The 24,510-nt window shown below is 37.6% G+C and overlaps 1 protein-coding gene across 1 annotated transcript in view; it reads right to left on the bottom strand.

Moving 5' to 3' along the window:
• The window catches only part of DTWD2 (DTW domain containing 2), a 94,207-nt gene that overhangs the window by 5,464 nt on the left and 64,233 nt on the right, over nucleotides 1-24,510 (bottom strand). The gene's annotated exons all lie outside the window — the stretch shown is intronic.

The raw sequence follows: 24,510 nt of genomic DNA, 5'->3' as shown, positions 1-24,510 counted from the left end.
CTTGTCACCATTCTTAACAAAAAATTATCAGTTCCTTTTCCAAAAAAATTATAGTACAGTACAATAAACCCTAAGGAATCATTATAAAAGAGCAAGTAAATTTTCATTTTTTTTTAATCTCATCCCAGCAATTGTCTTTTGTTTCCCCTTCTTCTCAAAAAAATGAGCGACTGTTCCCCATGGCCATCATAATATTGCTCTCATTCTGCTTGCCAGAGGTTTCTCAGCATTCCTCACTTCATTCAGTATTTTCCCTCTTCACTTTTCCGGTTTTTGCTTTTAGTTGTAATGCTTCATTTTCCTTCACCTCTCTTACATGCAATCACCCATTTTTAAAAGTTCAAGATATCTCCTTTATAAAAGGGAAACTCCAAGCTGCTGAAGAAACATGAATGAGTAAGATCAAATTCCAATGCTTTACCTGATCCCAATGTAATGGGAATGAAATACAAATAAATAAAAAGAAGGCAACAAGAGAAGAGAAAAGCCATCCTGGAAAGGACAAATAAGTTAGCTATAAAAGTTCAATATACTCAAATACAGGAAAAGACAGAAAAATGTACCTGTGTGACAGAAGGTCGTAACTTGTTTATCAAAGGAAACTTTTTTTTAAAATGCTAGTCTTGTTATTGAAGGACCAAAACATGCACATTTCAGAATGTTTTACGTTTCCAGCAAGGATTGTTTAGATAGTTGGGAGAGATCACTTTCAACAGGCAAAGAATACACACGCGGGTTGAGAAACTGAGAAGATGAATGCATCTACAGCATACTAACGTTATGATTTTCGCATTATAGAAAAATATATTTGTATTATTTTCAGAACTGTAATATAGGAGGTGTCATTTTAATCAAATAATTTTAAAATCACATCTTCCAAAATCCATTTTGCCCCCTTGAGTGAAGATCGATGCTTTTGCTATTTTAAGGCTGCTTACCATATTAATTACCTGGAATGCATTGTAGTTTTAATCAGGTTACACAATTACCAACTGTTAATTAAAATGAAAATGCAGCAGTGGTCTCAAAGCACATATAAACCTATCTTTCCTGAACATGCTTATTATTCTTCGGTATTTGAAAGTAATGGTTACAGGTGATGACATACAGAATTATTTCCTGCAAATTCAATGGTCATCTCCACTTAAAACTAATTTTCATTTTCTGCAGCTATTCAGCATATTTCTGCAAATGAATTGGCACAATGTATGACAAATTACTCAATGAATGCTTACTACTTACTATAAAGTCGAACGTGATATTTTCTATTTAAAGCCAAGATATTTGAAGTAGTTGATTATTCCATGTCTGCAAACTCAGGGTCTTTAGTCTCTAGCTCTGTACTCTGACTGTCAAAAGAAAAGGATTTATACCTAGCACCTCATTAGCAGATTATGCTTGTTGCTCTACTATACTGGAAGCCTATGATACAATTAATTTACAGTCATACTGTAAAATTTTTATCTACTGTATGAAAAATGTTAGCAGTTACGTGGATATTCAACAGCAAATTCAGTCCACAGACTGGGGAACAGATCCAGGGCAGATTCAGGAATGAATCTAGTGGATACATACTAGCCTTTATCAACTACCTTCTTCAATTTGGTATTGAAAAATCAAAAAGAAAATAAATTGATTTAGGAGAGAAAATGTAGAATATGGACATCAGTGTATATAATGAAATGAAAACAAAATTAAATTAATATTTTAATTTCTTGTTCCTCAAGCTTTGCTTTGGTTTTGTGCTCCCTTTACTGGGACCATGTATGGATCTCCACCATGACAGAGGAGGAAGGCTAGTTATTTCAAGTATACAGAAATCTATGCTGGAGGGAGCTTTTAGTCCCTACTTAGAAATTCCTAGATAGGTATTAAAAAGCAGGGTAAACTCAGTCCATTGTTTCTCCAGCATGTACCCTGAGCAGCAGAGCAGAAATATCCACACTTTTTCTCAACAGGTGACAGCCACATTCTTCACAGAGTGTCTCTACAGAGACAGAGAAAGCACCTCATGGGCTACCTGCAGGCACACTGGCTTCCCCCTCCTTGGACATAGTCAACAGTGCCTTAAGGCTTTTTTGTAGAAGCTGGGAATAGTTCTGCCTGCTGGTTTCTGTACTTCATTTCTTGGGGGTCATGCTGAAAAACTTTCAAGATCATCAGGACTACAGAGAAAGGAAAATTATTCATGATTGCAAGACAACTTCTATGGAAGAAAAGCTGCCTGCACTGCACCTTACACCGTGGAGCCAAAAAGTCTGTAAGTGCAGCTCTCAAACAGCTGACATTGTACAAAGGGGCAACTTTCTATTTCTAACAGCAAGAGCAACCAAATTTCTTCTTCCCTGGGAAGAGTGAGAGAGGATGGAAACAAATGGTCCCCATCTATTTTTCTGGAAAATGACATATTCACTTGGGTGAGATGAATATACCACAGACAGACAGCACAGCTGTGGAGATCAGAGGAAGAATACCTTACTGGGACAACTCCCTGCTACAGTTTGTCTCTCAGGCTTCTTTCGACAAACATGCATGTTACCCTACTGTTTACTCCAGAGAGGCACAGTATCTAAATAAGAGATCCTTAGTCACCTGAAATACAGTTAGGGTAGCCTTTGTCTATCACAAATCGGACAGACTCACCAAATGACTGAATATCTATCAGAAACTAGGTACACTCACTGAATGAAAAAACCACACAATCAGGAGCTCTGTTAACTTATAGCATAAACTGAATGGTAAGACAAAGCCAAAACAATATAGAAACCAAAACAAATTAATATAGTTAATACATATTTCAGACATAGGAAGAATATAATCTTGAAAAAAAATTGCTTAAATATATGAAATATTTACTGTTCTCAAATGTGATTGGGTAGGAGGACAACTTCTCTCATTTTCCACCAACAGGTCTAAAACTTGCCTTGCCTTTTGTGGAGTTAATAGTTTCAGGCAGGGTATTGCAACAGTCTCATCAAAGCTTCTGCACTACCTAGATGGATTTATTCTTTGTCTGTAACCTGCATATCTTAAATCCAGCTGAACAAGCCTAATTCAGAGTTACAGAAATGTTCCTCCACAGTTAATGTAAACAAAATCAGACCATCTACCCCTTACATTACACTTCAAAAACTCAGAATGAATATATATAAATACCCTATTCAAGTACATTTCAAAACAGCAATCATGATATTTTATAACCACTTCTCCATTAAATTATAAAGATACAATGTTTCAACAATTTACTTTTTTTTTAGCTGTCAAAGTGATTTGCAAATCATATGCACACTTTGGAATAATTTCAGTGACTAACAAAATACAGCAATGTCAAGTTGACAAAACAGCAGCCTTTTTAACACCATTCACCAAAATAAACAATTGCACAAGACAGAAGATGGAAACTATCTCAAGCAATTCAAAATAGAGAGAGGAATTTAGATAAGCTGAATGCAGTTACTCACTGGAAGTTAGCCAAGACACTGAAATTATCTGTTCTCTTTATAAGTGCAAGGGAGTTTGGGGCGGGGGGGGGGGGGGGGCTAGTTTCCAAGCCATCAGAAGCATGAAGCAACAATTACAATCAAGTTTCATTTCTATGTGTAACTCAAGACCCAACGTTTCCAAAAGCCTGAATGTCAGCAATTATCACAATTTGTTAGATTAACTTAATAAACACTGGCTTCTCTGCCAACACACCACCCCCTTAGCAAATGCTTTGAGCGTTTACAAAGGATTTGAACCACAGTAAAAACAGTGACCCTTCAGTAGTTCTCATGGCTGCATTCTTCTTTCATGGCCCTCTTTGGAGGTGCCCCAGGCAAGTGACAACACAGCTGATCCTGTTCAGAACTGATGGAAGCAAAAGTGTTGCCTTATGGGGTCAAAGACCTGCTGTTTGAAATTTTAAAAATTTAAGTCAGTCGAGACAGGCAACTGATTTCTGCTCTTATTTAAAGTATGAGGACTGGAGCTCCTGCAGAAAGCTCTAAGTGCTATCCTCAGTCCTCTCCTTAATGTCAATATCCTTATGTTTTTACCTTTTCTATGCCAATTTCTTCATCATTACTCTTAATGGCTTTACTTTCCAAACAGAATCCAGCACTATGCAAAATTATATTTGGAAAATAGTGCATCCCCAAGAACACAGAAAGGCTATAAAGTTAGTACACCTGTCTCACAAGGAACGCTCAACAATTCTTGATTTTGTCCTGTTTTCTGCAGTTAGACTACAGGCACCTCAAAACAGGCAGAGGAACAACATAACCTTTTGAGGCTTCTGTGAAAAACTTAGTACTTATTTTAAGATCACCTCCTCTTTTACTTATGTTGACAGTGTCCTTATAAAATCTGAATTTCTGTTTCGGAATTAATTTGCTCAACTCTCAGAGAATCAAGTAAGCAAGTACCATCTGTCATCCTGCTTAACACAGGCAGTAGTTAATGTTCATATGTACTGCTACGTTAATAAATATCTTCCAGAAAAAATACCATTAGCTATTTTTTTTAAAGGCACTCAAAAGGCACAAAAAAAAATTGGGAAGGGTACAACCACATCTGGCCATCTCGCCCATCAGTTTACAAACTAAGAAAAAACTGGTTTTAAGGTGCTGAAGAGGAAGAGCATTCTCTGTTTACTACTATACAACCAACCTCAGACAGAAAAGGGAATAAGGCATGGGAAAGACCTTTCACTCAGCATCCAGTTGGCACAACCACATTTTTTACCTGTAAGCCAAACCAAACTATTTTCTGTATCTTACAGAAATTTCATGCAGTTAAATAAAATTACCTTTGTGACAGAGAAGATAGCTTGAGTAAATTTAGTCTCAGCATGCTACTGAAATTCAAATCAGGAATATAAATAAGTTATTTTGTTCAAAATCTTGGCTTTAATGTAAAGTGACATCTTAAGAGCACTCTGTTTCTAAATTATGGAGGGAATAACTGCCATGCAACTGTCACAAATGGATAGCCTGAAAGAGTACATAGATGTCACAAAAACCTCTGTCCACTTTGCATGTCTTTTGATTTAATATTTAGGCATATCCATGACATTCCTGTGTATATTCCATGCAAAATGGTGAAACAAGTCATAGATTATATTGTGACTTTCAGGTAAACACAAAGAAATTTGTTCAATTTCTATGAAAATGTAAGACATTTTGCATGTTTTCTCAGACAATTTCCAATGAACCCCAAAACCTTTCTCTCTGGGTATTCCACAAACCCCTCCTCTCAGGCATTTTATGGCGTCAGGTTAGACTCAAGTCTTATCACTACAACAAGCCTCAGGATATCTCACTGCTGCTGTGATAGCAACTGTGGTAAATATGTAATACTCTGTCTCTGCAAAAGAAGCATAATTGCTTCTGCTGAACAGTGGCTGTATGTAGATTCTATCTACTTACGCTCCTTTCAGCCTCTGCAGAAGAGCCTTAATTCAGAGCTGCAATTCACACTAGCTCTTTCACAGGTCAAAACCAGAAGCCTTCCTACACCCTCATAAAATGCACCTGTGTAAAAGCAATGCCCAGAATTTCTTTCATCAAAAATGTCATTAATGTATGAAAATACATTAAACTTCTATGCAATTTCAAGAATGCCCTTTCTTTGCTTCTGGAACCAAAACAATTTAAGAACCGTATTTTATTGCTGTAGGGTATTACATGCTAAAGAGAAATGGTCCAGAAGAAATCAGCAGAGCTACTCACTGAATGACTTAATGTTCATCATCTGAATATAATCCTACATGATGTCTCTTTGTTACATGGCTACGTCAAATGACACCTCTTTTAAAAACATCACCTCTGTATTTCATTATGTCTCTTTCCTGTGTCTGTATAAACAAGTTTGAAAGAAAAGAAATATCCTGTAATTTGATATATAGAGAAATATTTGAGAATGCCACAAGTACATTCTGGGAAGAAAATATTTTTCAGTGTTTCACAATATTCTGACCTTTCTTTTAAAATATCTTTCTAATGAGGATGACTCAGATTGTACATAGTATCTCTCTACTGTGTTCCTTGCTTTCATTTTTAGACATAGTTGATTGACAGGAAGAGAAATGAAATTGCAAAAGGAATGTGTCCTTCGCACACAGAGATTTTACATCACATTCCTACAGAAGATCTTTTTGGGAGGAAAAAAAAAAAGAAAAGAAAAAGAAATTTGGCAAAAAAAACCCCACAAGTGTATGCACTTTCTCCACCCTACCCCTGACAAACTTTACATTTTTAGAGTGCTCCTACAGTGCTTCAGCCAAATTTGTTCAATAGAGATTATTTCCCAAGAGCTGGGCAAGGAAGCAATAAACATAAAAAAGAAATACTGCCTTTAAAAAGTAAGTCAGAATAACCGCAAAGCTCTTATGATGGTACACGATAACATTACATTTTCCACACGTAAAAAATCGTGGTAAATTAACCAGGGCAGAAATAAACACTGTAAATAAAAAACATTACCAATAGCATCATTTGTCTGCAGCAGACAAATTTCTCACATAGCAACCTTCCCAGTTTGTAATTTAGCTTGTGTGGAGGATTTGATACATAAACATGAAACTTCCATTTATTAACTTTATTAAAGTTTAAAAATAGCAACCAAAATAGATACCTCACTTTTCTAAATATATCTGTAATCTAATCTATATGTCTATTTTGATCAACTTTACACATGATACTGTAGGAAATTAAGGTAAAATTCAGGTTCCAAAGCACAATTTTTCTTGCAGGAGAACCTGGTCATTCAAAAGACTTAGTACCATGAATGCAAATTGTTTTGAGAAAGTCCAACAACTTAGGCTACATATTTCTGTCTTTAATGCACTATGAAATCAAAAACATGGAATAGTTTGCAGTGGCCTCCTTAGCACTTCATCTGTTTTATACAACTGTTTACAACAGGCCCTTCTTCTGCCTATGCAGTCATTTCTGATGTGTTTTTACCAGGAATGTCATTACGGTTTTTGTAAGAGCTCAAATTTTTAGCATCTTCTCAAAGATGCTAGGAGAATTCAACAGTTTAGCACTTGTCGCATCTTGAAAAGTCAAATAAAATTGTCTCGTCTTTAGATTGTCAAATAAGGTAGTAGAAGCACCTGCAAACTTTAGAAGTATCACCAAAGTAAACAACGTTTTTGAAAGTTATTTCAGATTCTTATGCCCATCTGCATATTTTGAATCCTTAATGTTACATACAATACAGAAATCATAATGTTTCAAACCATTTCGCATTATGTTTGTCATCCCTTACACCATGCGTGGAAAACATATAGCTTGAAATAAGTGTCCATCCCAAAAGAAGTTTGGAAAATAAACCTATGCCTACCTGAGAACCTCTTTTTTCAAAGAGGAAAACAGGATATTCAGACCTACACTTAATAAATAAGATGTAAACAGTAAGTATTTATAAAAAAAGAAGTAACTCCTTCAGTATTGCTGCTCTGCAGAAAGTAAGTATTTCACTCACTAGATAAGTAACATGAACTCTTACATTAATCAAAATTGTCATCAGTAGAAGTTTTCTAAAACGGCAGTTTCTAAGGTACCAAGAACCAGACTGCTGACAGTGACAGTTAAGTATCAGTGCTGGAAGGAGATGCAAGATGCAAGTATCTTGCTTCCCTGAAAGACAAGACACTGAACATGATTTCAGGAAATAAACTGAGCTCACTAAATCACTGTGCAACTTTAGGCAAGCCACCTTCCTTCTCTGAGCTCCAAGGTCTCTATCTGTAAGATGATATTTACCCAGTTCTGTAAAGCACTTTGAAGGCTGGGGGAACGGATGATGGAGAAGCAGGAGACAAATCAGAGCCAGTAAGTGCTGTTGTTACTTGAGATAAGAAGAACAACATCTTCCTTCTGATATTTTTATGCGATATATTTCTAAAAAAGCTATGGGAATGGCAAGGAAAAAAAACAAACAAGAATTACGCCAACCTTTCTTACATACAGAGATAAAAGAAAATCAAGGTTTCCTTTACTATTTCCCCTGTGTTTCTTGTATGAATATTTACAGGCACAAGAAGCACTACAAAAAAAACCCAGAAAGCCTTACTTTCCTTTAAAAAAGTAAAATAGTATGGTCAACAGTTAAAATAAGATAACTGAAATAAAGTTCAAGTGCAGACAAGCTGTAGTTCTAATCTAAAAATAATAGTTCAAATTCCCGTAAAAGAAGGCAGCCCAAGGCTGACCCAAAAGTCTTACATAAAATTAAGAGCTAACAGACTTGCAAGGACAGGAAAGTCCTAACAGCTAAGGCAAAACAGAAGATAGGACTGACCTAGTAATATTTGGACTATATATTTTGCACAAGTAATTGAAATACCATCTGGTTATGGTCTCACGTTTTGAAACTGCAGGGTTTTACCTATAACTAAGGAATGACATAACACTGCCGTTATGTTATGTAAAAATAATTATATTCAAGTGCGAGTCATACAAGGCAGGCCTGGCACTTCACAGAATGACTAAACATTTTTAGTTAATGCCCATGTTCTGTAATTTTTTGTATTTAGAAAAAGAAAGATCCAGAAATTATTTCTGGTAATATCTTTCTTGCTCTGCTTACATTTAAAAAAAGGATGTCAGGCAACAGATCAATATTTTATGCAGCACTGTTCTTTTAATAATTAATACAACAGGAAAATGCAGCAAGTAAATTCAGTCAGTGAGCAAAGTACAGATCTAGGGAATGGGGCCATGAGACAAAGAAATACAATTTAATTGCGTGTATTGTCACAGCCATTTAACTTTAATTACCTGCAGATATCAGAAAATTGAAAAGGAAAATTAAATACCTCAGTGTCAGAAAGTAGCACCAATGCAATGACATTGTTCTTTGGAATCTACTAATTACTTTTGCTTTCTCTGGTTTCTTTTTTTCTTATTATATGCAAATACTAGTAAGCACTTCCTTGGAAAGGGAAAAGGCAGTGGAAGAAGCTCCTGGGAAGAACTTTGGCAAGGGCAGAAGAGAACATGTAAAGAAAGACTAAAAGAAGGAAAAAGCCTTCAGTTAATCTTGTTATTTCAAAGCAAGCTCAATCAAAATGAAAATTATTTCTAGCTTCCTTTTTACAAAGTGTTCATATCCCACAAGAACTTTAGCATAGGCACAATGGTACAAAACCTGCAATTGCTCCTGGACTCTTCTAGCAGCAGGATATTCAGATACTCAGCAAAGAGTTTAACAACAATTATGAAGTAACTGGCAAAGAAATAAATTAAAAGCAAAGTTTCTGCCCAGGAGTGAAAATAGCATACACATCTGACATCTGGCATATTACCTGAGACCTTTCAGTCACAAAGAAAATGTCACTGTATTGAGAGGTAATAAATACATACTTATGACCAGAAAAATGTCAAAGTAGACCAGTGTCATTCAAATTAACCTATATGTCAGAAGGACAGACTCCGGTTGATTGCTCAGCATCATATCTGAACTGTGCATGGCGTCGTGACCCAAGGTAATTCCCACTTCTCTCCTTCTGATCTCAGCAATTTCTGCCAATCCTAACATAAAACACTTTGTTCTTTAGGGTCCAAAATATTTCCTTGAGTGTTTCACTTGTAATGAGACAGCAGCTAAAACCTGAACACATCAAACATTTCAGAATATATAATAGATTTCAACAATTATCTTTAACTTTCAAGTCATTATACAGCAGAAGATATGAACTACTTAATGAAAACACTTTTTCTTGCTACCTCAAAAATTACTCAATTTAAAAACTCAACTCAGAAATAAAAATTTACAATCAAAGCTCACAAAGACTTCTACAATCTACAGATAACTGGGCTCTCCTATGATTATTAGTAAAATCACCAGTGTCACACACATATAGATAAAAAAAAAAATTATAGAACAAGTCAGTGAAAACAAGGTATTTTTCTTCCATTAGTATGAGGATGCATGGTTTAATGCATAGCACTTTCTGGGACCTACATTACTACAGTTTCCCCCACTGCAACCGTTGTTGGCTGGACTTTGTTGCCTTGAGTTCTGATTTGCCTCCTGCCCACCTGCACCCTGATCCATCACCGTAGCTCTTTCCTTGCAGAATTAGACTGGGCACTGCCCATTTACTTACGTTCTATGGCAAAATTTCGTATTTAATCTCTTTCTCGTGCAAATTGGAAATTGTGAAAAATGAAAATAGAGAGAGGAAAACAGAAAGATAAAAGGAAGGATAAAAAGGGACTGTAATAAAATGTATTTACTACCTGGCACTATTTATTATTTGATCCTTATATATTCACTTGCCTAAATCCAATAACTGTTGAGGATGAAAGAGCATATTTTTCTCTGCATCTCCTTAGCTCACTGAATAGGAGATGTTATAAAAATAATTCAGAAAGCAAACATCAGAAAAGGAATAAACTAAGATATAGCCAGATGACAATAGTGATTCTTGCTACCTTGCTTGCTTTTTTGTTCTGGGTGTTTTCTGTATGCAGATGAATGGATGTTTCCATATTTCTATTTTTACATTAAATCTAATCCTCTCTCAAGGTGTTCAGACAGTTGCCTAAACATCTTAAACTGTATTACACTCATGTCTGTGAGCACTAACTATATTAGAAGTAAGTTTTTAACCTCCTCTAGAAGGAATTTATCTGAATGGCAGATTACATTTTAGAATAGCTGCTTGCCCCAGCAAAGAAATTATTCTAATTTTTTGACATGCTTTCAGAAACAGACTGCTACTCCTTTTTTAATCCTCTAGGCTTGAAAATGGCAAATCCCCAAATAAAGTTTTATTATCTAAACATACCAGAGGACTAGACCACAAAACCCACTTTCTATTAAAAAGCACATCAATATAACTATTCACACACCTTTAACCATTACAGTTTGTCTATCAACTCATTCATGACTTTACCCATCATTATTGGAAAAATAACAGAATTATTTTCAGCTTCTGCTCAACTATGAATGCTGCCAATTTTGTATTGATAACTCCAGCATTGCTGCAAGTTGAATTGCTGGTAGAAGACCCTACTGCCAACTACAATTCGATGTCCTACACCTGTTGACACTTTAGCATTTTATCCGATCTGCCATACATTTTGCCTTAAACCAGATGGCATTTTATTATTTCCTGTCTAGCATTTAATCCCTCATTTTTCCCAATGGGCTTCTCCTACCTAGTAACTCCAGTGGCAACACTAGAATTGAAAAGCAGGTGGATCCCTAAAGGAACAGCTTTTTAAATTTTGTTTTTCTGTTCTTTTAAACAAAAAGAGTGGTAAGAGTGTTTTGAGCCAGCTTGTCTGAACAAAGGTCCCCTACCTCGCTTTCCATACTCCAAGTGCAGTGCCTTCATTTCTTACTGCTGATACAGTGCTCAGTGAGGTCCTGCCAATAGTTTGAGCATCCCTTCACTGACTCCTACAGAAGAAGGATGAGAATGCTCTTCCAAAGAGTCCCTAGGATGAGAGTATTTCAAGCAAGTTGCTTGATAAAACTTACTCTCAGGCTCCACTAAGCATCTGTGAACCCATGCTCACCCACCAGAGGCAGCACAGAAACCATGAAGTCAATTCATTAAGTGCTACTCACTTTGCACAGCATGAAGCTTTGACGTGAGCAACAAGGTAAATTGGCAAAGAATTCTTAAAGCAAATGGTGATGTGACTAAGTTTGGTGAAAGATCAAAACTCTAGAAACCCAGGCAGCAGTTTATGTTGACAACTGCCCAGGCATATTACAAGATGGTCAGTGAACAATGGGAAAGAAATGGAAATGCACAAGTGTTTCATAAATATTTCATCACAGTGTCTTCATATTGTAACATATAGATTTGGCCCATGTTTCTCAGAAGCTGAGAATAAGGAAAAGTTCCCCCTACCCAATACATTGCTAAAATTCTCTTTCATTGACTGAAGTTCAAGATAGCGTATAACTTTGGCACTGCAAACTTCTAGGGCCTTTTTAGAAAACAGCACATCAACTATGAACTGATAGTAACACTTCAAATGAACCAGTTTATGAGGTCAAAGATTATAGCTTCCTGTCATCAGTAGGACCTTTTGTAAACCTTTCCTTTCTATTGAAGACAATGAAGTATTTTGAGGGTTTTTCTGAGTACTATGGTATTTCAAATTACCAAGAAGTGTTCTTAACAACCTGATTATATCGTTTGCAAATTGAAGCGTATTTAGCAGACTGTGACCATCTTATGCATGGAATGAGAATGTTACACAAAGGTCAGACAGAAAGCAGGAAATAAACTCAGAAGGAATGATCTTTTTATAAAAACAGTGCTGAGTAAGAATATTTGTGTGGTACCTTGAAACTTTGCAGCTTATTGCCACAAACAAGTTCATTAACAAATCGCCCTGAAGGTCTTGACTCAAAACCATTATGTTTACCTGCAAATGTGCAACATATTTTAGTAGCTTTATGATGATGCATTTTACCACAGGATTCCTAAGATCTCATATAAATATGAGTAACTGGCTGTAAAAAAAGGTTTAAAAAAGAAAGCATATGGTAGCATTTACCTCACCTAGTAGTAGGCCACTTTTTTTTCTAGTTCATTTAAGAGTTCATTTCAAGCCCATAAAGCTGTTTAACAAAGAACACTTAATTCAATTGGAAAAACGTGGGAAATTGAATTTAAGGGAATGTTTAATTACTCCGGGAAGAATTTGGCTAGGACGCCTGAGCTAACAGCCCATCATTCATGGGAGGACATCATAAAAACCTCAGGGTTTGTTTTTGTTTTGTTTAAATGAGTTGAAAGCACTTCAGCAAAACAGCATTTCCATCAATGGGGGCTCCCTAAACTCATCTTCCCTGATACACAAATGAGAATATGTGCGTGGAACTAAAAACTTGGTATCATTTGATAGCAACCTGCTGACTGTTTTGCGCACTCAGCACTGGCCATTTGGAACAACCTGTCTCAAAGGGAGAACCTTATGGCCCACAGCTTGCTACCTATTACATGTGTCTCCTCAGTCATTCCCACCCTGGTTGCCTGCAGCAGTCCGATGAAGTTGGGAAGGCACCTTCCCACTTTGCCCATGGGACAGAGGCGCACTCTTGAGCTGCTCCCTGAGCTTTCTGAGCTTGTCTGGGAGTCCTTACAAGGTGAGGTCCCAGCACAGAGACAAAGACCTAGAACCTGTGCATTGTGCATGAATTGCCAGGGTTTTGGTAGCAGGGGCCAGCAGGACAGACCTCAGTGGGACGAGGTGCCCTGTGCCAGACACAGCCAATTCCAGACAGCTCCACAATGGACAGGTTCTGCTTCAAGTCCATGCCCTGGTGGTGGCCTGGAGCCTGGACCATCACTATGGGAAGACCAGGACCACTTAGCAGAGCTGGGGAGTCCAACCAACAGTCTCTGTTGGAGTAGCAGGGCACTAGCGAGTGCTCAGCTCAGAAGGGAACCAGCAGCCAGCAGTACTTGAGGTACCTGTGTGGGAAGCTGCTGCCCAGGTTGTGGAGGGAGGGAGAGCACTGCCAGAGAGTGGGGAGCAACTGTCCCAGATGAGCACCCCAACATCTGGGACAGGAAAAAAGAGGAGCCTGATGGTGAGTTTACAACACAGACTGATCAGACCATTCCAGTTACAGTCCTTCACCCAGAAGAGTGACATTATCTAAATGAGGGAGGCTCAGCCATTGCCCCAGGGAGGCACCTCTGCAACAGTGTATTGGGTTTACATGGCAAGGTTTTTTGGAGGTGGGGGAGTGTGGGGGGGAGGGCTGCAGGGGTGGATTCTGTGAGAAGACACCAGGAGCTACCCCCGTGTTAGACAAAGCCAGTTTTAGCTAGCTTCCCTGCTGCTGGCCAAAGCTGAGCCTGTCAGTGATGTTGGTAGCACCTCTGGGATAACGTATTTAATAAGGGGTAAAAACCCCTGTGCAACAGCAGCTGGGCAAGAGGAGTGAGAATACGTGAGAGAAACAGCCCTGCAGACGTCAAGGTCAGTGAAGAAGGCAGGGGAGGTAGTGCTCCAGGCACTGGAACAGAGATCCTCCTGCAGCCAGTGGTGAAGACCATGGTGACGTAAGTTGTCACCATGCAGCCCATGGAGGACGATGGTGGAGCAGATCTACACCCTGCAGCCTGTGGAGGACATCTACTGCAGCAGGTAGCTCTGAAGGAAGCTGCAACCCCATGGAGAGCCTGCACAGGAGCAGGTTCCTGGCAGGAACTGAAGCCTGTGGAGAAGAGCCCATGCAGGATCAGGTCTTCTGGCAGGACCTGTGCCTCACATGGGACCCATGCTGGAGCAGTCAGTTCCTGAAGGACTGTGCACCATGAAAAGGACACATGCTGGAGCAGTTCGAGAAGAACTGCAGCCCGTGGGAAGGACCCACATTGGAGAAGTTCATGAAGGACTGTATGCCATGGGTGGGACCCCACACTGGAGCAGGGGAACAGTGTGAGGAAGAAGGGGCAGCAGAGACAGTGTTATGAACTGACCACAACCCCCATCCCCCTGCACTGCTCAGGGGGAGGAGGTAGAAGAATCAGGAGTCAAGTTGAGCCTGGGAAGAAAGGAGGGGTGGGGTGAAGGTGTTTTTTTGGATTTGTCCTTATTTCTCATTATCCTATTCTGATTTTGACTGGCAATAAATTAAATTAGTATCTCCAAGTCAGGTCTGGTTTGCCTGTGATGGTACTTGGTAAGTGACCTCCATATCCTTATATTGACTTACAAGCTTTTCATTGTATTTTCTCCCCCTGTCCTGTTGAGGAGGGGAGTGATAGAGCAGTTTGGTGGGTACCTGGTGGCCAGCCAAGGTCAACCCACCACAAATGGCTATGGCGATGTGGGGCAACTGGGGCTGGGGAGATACCACTGATGGCTCCAGAAAGCAGAGTCCTGAGGAGTCTGGGCCTATGTCACTTGTAAATGCTGTCCTCTGTAAGGGAAAAAGCCTTTGGGATGAGCTGATGGAGGGGTATGTGGAGCAATGAGTCAATCTTCTTGTTTCCACAAAGGTGACACCCCCTCAGAGGGACAAAGTTTGGAAGCCATGACAGATGAATATTCAAACAGCTATGATGGTAGGGATGCATGTTTTGTAGAGACAAGGGGTGGAGGTTGCTGAAGTGTTAAACCTAGACCAGGACCTATATCCTGATCCACAGCAACAAGGGGTGGAGATTGCAATGCATATAGATGTTGAAACCATTGTAATGCTCTTGATTTTGGTGTTTTTCAGGGGCAAGGGGCAGAGTTTCACTGAGCATGTGTAGACATTGCTACCACATCCATTCCTTTTGTCTGCTAGGAAAGGCAGACTTTATATGACATGCCTATTAAGGTTATGGTGACACTAAAAGCAGAACTTGTAATGAATATAACATTTTGCTGAGGAAAATGATTGGGCATGATATTGGGCATAATTGTCAGGGTTTTGGTAGCAGAAGGGCAGCAGGAGAGACCACTGCAAGACGAGGGCAAGGGCTGCCTGCTTCTCAACAGACCCACCACAGGTCACAGCTGAGCCCATCATCCAAGCGTGGTGCCTCTTGACCCAACCAGAGGAGTCTGCAGCACAAAAACATATTTAATAAAGAGTGGTAAAAGCAAAAACAAAAAGGAACAAGGCCAGAGCAGACAAAAGGAAAAGACCACACCAGACCAGGAGGAGAGGGGAAACAGGAGTCAAACTAGCAGCAGACCAAGCAGAGGCCGCAGCTGAAGCAGCAGCCGCATAAGCAGCGGTTGAGTGGTGGGTGATGAAAGAACTGCCACCTGCAGAGGAACCACCAATGCACTGCCTCCAACCTCCTGTGCCACCTCTCCCCTCACTGAAGGGGTCAAACGTAGCCTGTAGCAAGGGGCCTGGAGAACAAATGGGGTAGGAGAGGTTTCACAGAGACAAGGGGAGCCATCCTTAACTGTGTGTTTGGTTTTTTCTTTCTGTTACCAGAATCAGTACTTAGAAGTTTGGTTATTGACAATAAATTAAATTTACTGAAATTACACTAAAAGCAGTAAAACTGCTTTGCCTGCAACAAACCTGGCAATAAAATCATACCGTAAGCAAATGAGGAGTGACCAAAGAAAAGGAGATAATACAAACAGGTTGACATGCTGGGACTACAGAGAAAGAGGGAAATCAGACCTGTGGAAAAGAGGCATACCTCTGGCGTAGCAGGATAGTATTCAAACCTGAAAAACTTACAAAGCAATGCTACAAATAAGGTAAGACCATCCGTATATTCCCAGCAGTAATAAAACAGCACACGCAGGGTTCTGCTTCCTGCAGCTGCTTTTTTCTCAAAACTTGTTTAATGGCTTTAGCTAACTGTGTGGCTCCAGCTCACTCTTAATGGCTACTTTAAAGGAAATTTGTCTCCCAGAATCACACAGAATCATTAAGGTTGGAAAAGACCTTTAAGATCATCAAGTCCAACCATCAACCCAACACCACCATGCCCACTAAACCAAGTCCCGAAGTGCCACATCTCCACAGAGCACGGCACCAAAAGACTGAGAGCAATTCTGCTGTCTGCAGATCATTAAGCATTCCACTAAAAGTCTAGCCTTGCATTAAAAAGTATGGCTACACAGTATTCCCCATAATACTTGTAAGAACCACTGTCTCCTACCTAATCCTCAGTTTAACAATTTTGCAAAAGCTGAAGCATGCATGGCTCTGTGTTACTAGAACCTGGGATGGGGAGAATTTTATTCCCTTCAGCCTTGTAAGAAAATCCAATTAATTGGATTTTCCCAGTCAGATGACATAATTAAAAAAAAAAAAAAATAGTATGAAAAAACTTCCATATAGACGTAGAACAGTTATCTAAAAATAAATCCATGGCAACCCACCTGTAGTTCATATCAGGGTTATTAAAATTAAGTTAGAAATTATTTTAAAAACTATTGTATTTTTTCTGATATTAAATTATCAAAAATTCCTTTTATTAGTAGGATGGTTCTGTATTTTAATGAAGAAGTATGTATTAAGAAACACTGAAATTACTTTACCAAGACAACAAAACCTTCTAGACAACCACAGACCATGGAAAAAAGAGTGTTTTGCTTTTGCTCCCATATGCACCTCTCTATTAGAACTTATGAAAATCTGCTGTAATAAAAATAAAAATCCCCATACATAATTTTGTGTATTAACTAAAGAAAGAAGATACTAGTGATAGTTACCTACTCCCTTTTTCAGAGCTATAAGCACTTCTTGTCCAAGGGACTTCAGCATGTCAACTCAAAATTTATGTTTCACTCACAGTTATGTGTATATCTAACTGTAATAATTGCTACTATAAAAATAGAAAAGCTTAACTAATGGCAAACAATGAAACTGACAGATGTATGAATTGACAAATGGATAAAGCATGAGAGTTACAAAGTCCTTCAATCCATTTTACCAATTCCCCTGCTTACTTCTGACCTTGCTGAAGTCCCTTACATTCTGTATAATTACTTTTCCTAGTCTATGAAGTGATACAGTCTCCCTCCCACTTTGAAACAATGAGCTGTTTGGACAGCAAGCAATCTCTGGAAACTCACAAGCAATCTGCCTTTGGCACAACAAACTAGGAGCTGTTGCTGCCTCTGAATTCATGCCTCATCACAAAAATTTGTATTTCAGGATTTGCAAGAGAAATTTTTGTATACATTGCAGAAGACCACGAACTGCTCACCAAGGTTGCAAAATACAGACAGGTAGGATTTATAGCTGAGCAGGATAAAGAGACCACTCAGCTGGAATGGACTAAAGTACAAATAAATGCTAGACAGGGTATTACATTACATGTCATGGAAGTAAGTCTACAAGGACTGCATGTTGACAGTCTTGTATGAAGTTAATCTATCATCACATTTGATTACTACTACTTAACAGAATGTCAATTAATTGAAATCCCACTTCTAATTAACTACAAAAGGGGTAAAATCTAGGATTTCTGCACTGGACCTACAAGCTTTTTTTGTTGTTGTTTTTTTTTTGATTTGTAGTAAAGAAGTGTTCCACATGTCTTTGGTGAAGAGATTTCAAGCAGAACGTATCTCATCCACAATGGTATTGCCTAGGGACATGCCTATTTAACAATTCCAAATCTGGTCCTGAATTTGAAATATTATCTTATGTGTATGTAAAGTCCAAAACATACATAGATAATGTACTTAGATACTTGGGTTCTGCCCTTAAATGAGAATATCTTTTTAAGTAAATGCAAGAATTACTATCAAACGCTCAAGTTCACAGGCTCAAGGACTGCAAGAAAGCCACTACTTACACTACTGAGTAGCTTCTTACATGAATATTTAGTAATTGCTCAGTGGCATGAGAAAGACTGTGGAATGAAATTTTAAAACTAAGGACCAAATTCTGCTATCCTTTATTTACATAGTAAAATACTAAGTAAACTCAACTTAAATAAACGTCACTCATTTGTCATATGCATAAGAGAAGCAAATTCTGGTCTTAATTTTTCTTCTTAAATTCTGAGAGCTACCTTTAGAATTTTGCTTTTAAAAATAAAGCACATCTAGTTGTTGATTCGTAATTAAACCTGCAGAACCACCACTCCCCCAGAATGCTGCAAAGTGTCTCTATCAACAGCAGGAACTTTCATGAAAAAATCTGAAACAAATTGGTTTCTATAAAAGATTTTGGCCTTATGAACTTTCAGGTGGTGAGGTCAAAAAAAGTTTTCTCATAAGCTAAAAACAAAAGACTTTTACAAAAGTAATAGTTATTCTAAAAAAAAAGTGGTATGGGGAGAGCTGGTGAAACATAGCTTGCACTGGAGGGGAAATCTAAAATAAAAACAGGAATGTGATCAAGTACAGAATCTGGGAAATCACAGAAGTGACTTTTTAAGTCAAATAGTCCACTAGTCAAAACAAAAAAAAAGACGGGAGACCAAGTAACATAAAAGATCATTGAGAAGGTTAAACAAAAAGAAAGCCTGATTAAGAGAAGTCAGAAGTAGCTGTACAGATAGGAAAAAAAAAAAGAGCAAAATATTGGCTGTATTCTGTCCAACGAAGCTGATTAGGAAAATAAATCCCATCTCAGGGATGGAAGGGTGAGGAGGGAGAGAGAAGAACAGCCAGAGAGATCATGAGCATAATCTTAACTCGGATATCAAAATATCGACTCACTTGAGGACTAGTGCTAGGATCAGTACAAGCATGTGCTCACAAATGCTCACCACTAGTCAAGCAGACTTAAGCCTACAGTGCAAGCGGAATTGAACGGTAAACCTCAAGGGTTAAAAATTTGCTGTAAGAAACCAGATTTTAGCTGATGATAACAATTTTCATATAATAAAGGAAGGATAAGGAAAACAAAATAGATGTGTCAGAAATTGTGAAGGCATGATGGGAAGCGAAAATGGGGTGTTGAATATTTGAATAACAGCAATGCTGTGATTAATGTATAAATAGACAGGATGATTTGTTGGCATTATGCTGCTGACATTATTATGCCCATTAAGCAGCATAGGAGTGCATCAACAAAGAATTATAGAGTCAAAGTGAATATAAAGCTACCCCCAGACTCAAACCATGCCCACTCATGCACAAGCAGGTACACCATTCAGATGTACAGTGAATTAAGCTAGAAGCAAAAAGTTACACATGTGCAAATGGTAACATTACAACTGGAATACTCTAACTTCCTGAAAACAGACTGTACTCTTCTGAGATGTTTAGAAAGTATTTTGTGACTACAAAGTGACAAAGAATTACAGATTCTTAGGTATAAATGTTATGCATAACACACCAGAAGAAAAAGCAAAATAATTAAAAGTGAACTACACTTTACACCCCTTTCCTGACTGACTGAAATCATATTTCTCTTGACTGTTGGCTACATTAATGTCAGCGTAAAATTACAGGGAAACACTCACAGCCTTCATACATCATTATACATTGTTTAAATTATTTTTTGATACCTGAATAGCAGTATATGAATTCCTCCTGACCCCAATTCTCAAAATCAAGTGTATATAGCACTTTTCAACATTTTCAAGGGATGGATAATTATTTTTTTCTACAACTACACAGCATAAACATAATGATACCAAGCAGACTTTCATTGGCTGTTCAAAAAAGGAAAACAAAATATGAGGTGATAGAAATAATCCATTCAGGTTTTGGATATCAGATGCTTGGATTTACAACAGTGGCCTAGAAACACACATAAATAAAACTGATTCATGTATTACCTACTTCTGATAAGACAGTAAGTACATGGGATAGCTTGCCTATGTTTTCATATGTGTGCTTGTCACTAGGTTAATTTTTTCAACCTTTTTTTGGTGCTGAAGGAGTAGAAGATCAAATGTTTTTCTTAGCCATCTGTTCCCACTATGCTATGCTTATCTCCTCATAAACAGAAGCAGCTTCACCCACATTGCTTTGTGATCGCTTCGTACAACATCCCACCAGCCTAACTGTGCCAAGCATGCCTGCTGTGCAAACCAGCTCGTTCTTCCCTCTGAACTAATTGCATCCACTGCTCCAAGTTAACAGAATACATTTTCTGTACCACCTTTGCAAACCATAACAGCTGTTGCAAGAAAGCCTGCAGTGCATACTCTAATGATTGCGGCCTCTTCCTCAGTTGTGACTATGGAAAACATCCTGGGATAATGTGCTTCTCTAGAGGGTGCCAGCTCATGGAGTACAAGAAATAATCAATGTAATCATATTATAAACTATAAAAGTCACCTTAAGTCATGTGTCTCATAAGTTTCTGCTATAAAGTTTTTTCAAGCCCATGCTTTGTCATTTGTAAAAATTCTAACAATAAGAATTATTCTGGATCAAGACATAAATTTAAATCTTTCTGATAAAGTTAAATACGTTAGATTCATAGATACATTTCCTTTTCAGACTTTCTGGAAGAGCTCAATTGAAATTTCTTCAAAGATTCTTTTCAAAGAAAAAAGCTCTCCTGACTGAGCTGTTGATTAAAAGAGCTTTTCATTGAAGATCGCTACATTTTAGTAGTAATTTAAAACAACAAAGTTTATTAAAATATCCTACAGTATCTTTAAAATCAGTCAACATAGCAATTTGTGTTACCCAAAATCAGTGAAGCTGTGAAGGAACATGATTAATTGTGATCTTCTAATGCCTCCAATTTATTGTGTCTTTGTAGTATATCTTGCAATTTAGAATTGCTAATCTCTTCATTACTAAAATAGCTCTTTTCTAACTACAGAAAATTGATTAAAAGCTCAAATTGCCATTTGTTGAAGAATATTAGTTATAACAGTTTCTTTTTCATTTACAGATAATGCCTGCAGGAATTGTATCCTCTTTTCCTTTAAATCCCCCTTTCTTTAGATATTGTCATATCTACTTCATTCTTTCTGGGACAAAACCCTGCCTTCTTAAATTCCAAATATTATGTCATTCTACTCATTTTAATCTTGCAAAACTATATTATCAACCCAAAGTTTCAAAACATGAAACAAAAACTCCTTATTCAGGTAGAGAACATTTTACAGAGAATTTAAATATTAACTATAATGTAGGAAAACAGGAAATAATGTAGAAATAGCAAAAAGCCAGAAAAACCCTAGAGTATTGGTCACGGTGTCTAGCTCAATGAGAAAGGTGAAACAGAACACAGTCACAGGGTGAACAAAATTTAATCCGTAAGAGTGCTGGTGTTTGCTTACAGACAGTTTCATTATAATCTTTTACCACCTGACTGCTAATTTTCACTATTTAGAAGTTATAGAGGATTGCACAAGTACCTCTAGTTCATTTCAGCACAAAATGACAAAACTTAGCTTAACACACAGTTATGTACATAGCGCTTAAATGTAGCCTTTGTAGTGCTCCATGCTCAACTGGTTTCTTCATTGAGCACTACCTGCCTCATAGATGACTGCTTGCAGTTACAGCTCAAGTTCTGACTTGGCGCTGTACAAGCAGAGCTGAAATAACAACTCAAACCACTAAACATAACCTTTAAACTTTGTCTAAGAGACTAAAGGCAGTTAGATCACACTTCAACATGGGAAAACATTTTTTTTTTCCTCCAGAAAGCTATTTCTGCATTTGAGAACTCCAACAATGTCATTAAAACAGCTCCATGTGATTTGAAAAATAGCAAGTATCAACTAGCATATAAAATAAAAATCAAACCAAATATTGATTTTAGCTCTGGTATATTTAGTAACAACCAAATTATCCATCATAGTTTAAAAAAATATTTTAATACACTTATTAACTTACTACTTCAAGAGACACTGTATTTTTCCTTTTCACAAAGAATTTAAACCCTTTAAAACAAGAATTGCAATGCAATTCCAATAAAAAGAAGGGTAGGGACAGCAGAATATTCTTTTCCTTTAAAAAAAGATCAGATAAAAAGTACAAAGTGTTAATTCTGACAGGCTGTATCTGCAACTGTTAAAGGCTGTGATCCATGCAATGCAGAATTCAAGTATGCACAAAGAAGCAAATCTGCTAGGAACATTTTTGATATTCCTGCTGTCTGCTCGTATTTCCCCCCAAGAGCTTACTTAGAGTATGACAGTTTGCATCATTGCTTCATAACTCAATGCCTCAGAACTTTCTCAGAAAATCTGTGACCCACCCCAGTGATAAAATGTATCCACTAGTTCACTTTTGCAATATCTTAAACCCTCTATACAGGTGTACACTGCAAGGGAGTGAAGTTACACAGTATTCTGTTAACAATTAGCATCTGGAAGACTGATTATTGAACTTCCAGGGCTATCATGTATTTACATGTTTTTATCCATGTTCATGTACAGAGGGCTCCAGATTAACATCGCCACACTTACCTTTGCTCCTACTTCTATAAAATTTTGTACAAAACACAATATTTTAAAATCCAGAAAACTATTATGGGCAAATTATGTTTCTACAAAACCACATGTAGATGTGATTTATACCTAGTCCTTCTGCTATAATAACCTCCTACAGTAAGAGCAGATTTGTTTGTAAACAGCAAATGTTTTTTTGTTTCCTGTGGTACACAAATACATTTTAGTACCTTAGTGAAAACTAAAGTAATACTAAAGTAAATCTAAAGTAAAGCAATAAATTGATTTTACTGGATTTTTTAAATACTTATTAAATATCAGTCGTTCTTATGAAATTATGAACTTTTTGGAAAAACACATTTCAAACAAAATCACAGAACCAAAGAAGAAAGCTTAAGAATGTTAATCCTAATTGGGCTTTTTCAGAATACCAGTTCTAAGCATTTAAAACACTAACAGTCTCTCTCTGTCTCCCATTTTATCATTAATATCATTCCACCCTTAAAAAGCAATTCATAATCTTTAATGAAGAAATACTATTATGTTCTATCATTGTTTTAGAAAAAAATATGTATCCAGACATGTATACTTGCAGGGACAAGTATAAGTATCAACCATGGTGGGAATGATGAGAATATCCAGCAAATGTTTAGTATTTCAGTTTTGCATACTGAAGATCATCTCTATCACCATTTAGTGGTACTACCTCAAAAAGCTAAAAACATTTCGTGCAGCACAGTCAATACTACTGACTCACTTTTCCGAGAGTTTCTTGGCATAGTATCTTCCTTTACTTTTATTACATTATTTTTACTTGTCCTACCACTTTGAAGTCTTTTTCAGTTCCATTTTGCAGTAGGCAGGATTTCAGAAATTTAAAAGAATCATTTCTATGCTAAATGATCCGTAATTTTTCTATTTTTCTATTATTTTAATAAAGCAAACATTTTAACAGCCTCAGGAATACTAATTATATTTTACACTCCATTAAAAGGCCTAAAAAATTTAGGCAGGTAAAATACAGATGTATTTAGTCCACATCCCTTTGACTTTCAGTAAATGCTCAGACCATATGAGGATTTACATAGCTAGGTTCAATTCAGCTAGTATTTAACAGCATTGGCTTAAGCCACTGCTTACCAGGATCATACCCACATTTACACAGCACATACTGTGACCACACACTGATGTAGTAAGATTGCTACTGAGATTTATATAAGACAATTTTAAACGGATTGCTTCAAAACTATCTCAAGGACATATGCACAATCAGGAAAACAACCATCCCAAGTGTAATGCAGGTATAATTTTAAGACTCGAAGTGTCAACACTTGAAAATGGAATTAAACACTGGAGTCTCTTCAGACTTGAGGGGTGCATCATCTTCAATATTTGACTACCATCTCATCTAGAACCGCAATACTTCTTGTCTTTTCTCCCTGGAGAAGAGAAGGCCAGGGGGGACCTCATCACAGTATTCCAGTACTTAAAGGGCAAGTACAGAGAGGACAGAGGCTCTCTCTTCACAGGGAGCCACATGGAGAGGACAAGGGGCAATAGGTACAAGTTGCACTGGAAGGGGTTCCATCTCAATATATGAAAACTGGTTACAGTGAGAACAATCAATCACTGGAACAACTTCCCCAGGGATGCGGTGGAGTCGCCATCACTGGAGGTTTTCAAGATAGATAATCTCATCCAGGCTTCCTCTCCCACAAAAAGGTGGACCAGATGATTTTTCGAGGTCC

Source organism: Gavia stellata, chromosome Z (assembly GCF_030936135.1).
Source record: "Gavia stellata isolate bGavSte3 chromosome Z, bGavSte3.hap2, whole genome shotgun sequence".
NCBI classification, from domain to species: domain Eukaryota; kingdom Metazoa; phylum Chordata; class Aves; order Gaviiformes; family Gaviidae; genus Gavia; species Gavia stellata.
The sequence above is the reverse complement of the archived record's forward strand: the minus strand, read 5'-3'. Positions and strand labels throughout refer to the sequence as shown.